Raw genomic sequence first — 3,329 nt, forward strand, 5'->3', positions numbered from 1 at the left:
GTGACTGGATTTGTAATTCCAGATGCCCAGGCTAATATTCCAGGGACATGGGTTTGATTCCCACCATGGCAAATAGTGAAATTTGAATTCAGTCAATAACTGAAATTAACAGCTGGACTTATGATAGCCAAGTAAAGATTACCATAAAAGCCCATCTGGTTCAATAATATCCTTCAAGGAGGGAAATCTGCCATCTTCACCTGGTCTGGCCTATATGTGACTCCAGAGCCCTAGCAATATGGTGGACTCTCAACTGGTTTCTGAAATGGCTGCGTAAGCCACTCAGTTGTATCAATCGCTATGAAGTCTCAATAAAGGAATGAAATCAAATGGACCACCTGACATTGACCTAGACACCAGAAATAACAATGGGAAAAATAGTCCCACAGGCCCACCTTCCTAAGTCCTCCTTACTACTGAGAGTTACTGCCAAAGTTGTGAGAGCTGTCTCAACAGCCCGACATGGTCTTACTCTTGGAATCATACCTTAGAGACATTGTCCCTGACACCATCACCAATCCTGGATATGACCTGTCCCACGGGCAGCACAGACCCAGCAGAGGTGGTGGCACTGTGGCATGGGATTCCTCAACATTGACTCCAGACACAATGAAGTGTCAAGGCATCAGGTTAAACATGGGCAGGGAAACCTGCTGCTGATTACCACACACTGTCTGCTATCAGCTGATGCATCAGTGCTCCTCCATATTAAACAACACTTAGAGGAAGCACTGAGGGTGATCGAGCAAGTTGCATCTAAAAGGACATAGCTGCTACAGTGGGTCTGCAGCAGGTTACGAGGGATCCAAAAAGAGGGAAAAACATACTTGACTTCATCCTTAAATCTGCCAGCTGCAGATACATGTGTCCATAATAGGATCAGTAAGAGTAACCACCACACTGTCCTTGTGGAGACAAAGTCCCTCCTTCACAGTGAGAGTGCGCTCCATTGTGCTTTGTAGCTCTATCACCGTGCTGAATGGAAGAGACTTTGAACAGATCCAGCAACTCAAGATTGGGTATCCATGCAGCACTGTGGGCCATCAGCAGCAGCAGAACTGTACTCCAGCACAATCTGTAACCTCATGGCCATGTATATCCCCCATTCACCCATAACCATCAAGGCAGAAGATCAGCCCTGGTTCAATGGAGAGTGCAGGAGAGCATGGTTGAGAGTGTGCTGCTGGAAAAGCAGCATTCCTGATGAAGGGCTTATGCCCGAAATGTCGATTCTCCTGCTCCCCAGGATGCTGCCTGACCTGTTGTGCTTTTCCAGCAACACACTCTTGACTGATCTCCAGCATCTGCTGTCCTCACTTTCTCCTAGAGCAGGAGGGCATTCCAGGAGCAGCATCAGGCATACCTAAAATGAGGTGTCAACCTGGTGAAGCTACCAAACAGGACTACTTGCATGCCAAATGGCACAAGCAGCAAGTGATAGACAGAGCTCAGTGATCCCACAATCAACAGATCAGATCTCAGCTCTGAAGGCCTGCCACATCCAGTCGCGAATGCTGGTGGACAATTAAACAACTCACTGGAGGAGGAAGCTCCACAAATATTCCCATCCTCAATGATGGAAGGGTTGAGCACCTCAGTACGATAAATAAGCCTGAAGCATTCAGAAAAACCTTCCATCAGAGGTGCTGAGGGGATGATTTAAATTGGCCTCCTCCAGTGGACTCCACTATTAAAGATACCAGCCAATTCAATTCATTCCATGTGATTCCAACTGGTAGAGGCACTACATTTTGTAAAGGCTATGGGCCCTGACAATATTCCAGCAATAGTATTGAAGACTTTTGCTTTCGAACTTGCCAATCCCCTCGCCAATTTGTTCTAGTGCAGTTACAAAACTGACATCTGCTCAACAATGTGGAAATTACCGAGGTATGTCCTGTACAACAAAAAATCAGGACAAATTCAATCCGACAATTACTGCTCCATCAGTCTACTCTCGATCGTCAGTGAAGTGATGGAAGGTCTCATGAATAGTGCTATCAAGCAGCACCTACTAGGCAACAACCTGCTCAGCGACGCCCAGTTTGGGTTCCACCAGGGTCACTCAGCTCCTGACCTCATTACAGCCTTGGCCCAAAAGAGCTGAATTCCTGAGGTGAGGTGAGAGTGACGGCCCTTTGACAGCAAGGCTGTATCCAACCGAGTGTGACATCAAGGAGTCCTAGCCAAACCGGAATCAATGGGTATTGGGGTGCAAACTCTCCAGTGGGTTGAACCATACCTGGCACAAATGCAGATTATTGGAGGCCAGTCACCTCAGTTTCAGGACGTCTCTGCAGCAGTTCCTCAGGGTAGTGTCCCAGGCTCAACCATCTTCAGCTGCTTCATCAATGGCATTTCCTCCATCATAAGGTCAGAAGTGGGGATGTTTGCTGATAATTGTACAATGTTCAGCACCGTTTGTGACTGCTCAGATATGAAGAAATCTGTGAGCAAATGCAGCAAATCCTGGACAACATCCAGGCTCAGCTGACAATTGCTAAGTAACATTTAGGAGACACAAAAACCCCAGGCAATAACCATCTCCAAAAAGTCAGAATCTCACCATCACTCCTTGGAGTTGCCATTGCTGAATCCCAACTATCAGCATCCTCGGGGGGGGGTAACATTATCCAGAAGGTGAACTGGACTGGTCATATAAATACAGTGGCTGCAGCAATAGGTCAGAGGCTAGAAATATTGTATCAAGTAACTCACCTCCTGACTCCCCAAGGCCTGTCCACCATCGACAAGGCACAAGTCAGGAGGGTGACAGGATACTCCCCACTTGCCTGCATAGGTGCAGCACCAACAACACTCAAGAAGCTTGACACTATCCAGGACAAGGCAACCCCCTTGATTAGCACCATATCCACAAATATCCACTCCCTCCAACAACGACACTCAATCGCAGCAGTGTGTACTATCTACAAGGTGTAATGCAGAAATTAACCAAAGATCCTGAGACTGCACCTTCCACACATGCGACCACTTCCATCTAGAAGGACAGGCGCAGCAGATACATGGGAACACCACTCCTTGCAAGTTCCCCTCCAAGTCATTCATCCTCTTGACTTGGAACTATATCACCATTTTTTCAATGTCATTCACTCCTGGATCTCTCCCCCTAACATTGCTATAGGTGCCTGTACCCCACAGAATGCAGTGATTGAAGATGACAGCTCGCCATCATCTTTTTCCACAGCAATAAATGTTGGCTGAGTGACATCCACATTCCTTGAACAAAGGGAATGCCGGGAAATCAGGGTTTAATTTTCGTCACCCTGTTATTAAGGAAGAGTGGGCAGTGGAGGGATGAAATGACAGGC

This window comes from Chiloscyllium plagiosum, chromosome 3, assembly GCF_004010195.1.
Source record: "Chiloscyllium plagiosum isolate BGI_BamShark_2017 chromosome 3, ASM401019v2, whole genome shotgun sequence".
NCBI classification, from domain to species: domain Eukaryota; kingdom Metazoa; phylum Chordata; class Chondrichthyes; order Orectolobiformes; family Hemiscylliidae; genus Chiloscyllium; species Chiloscyllium plagiosum.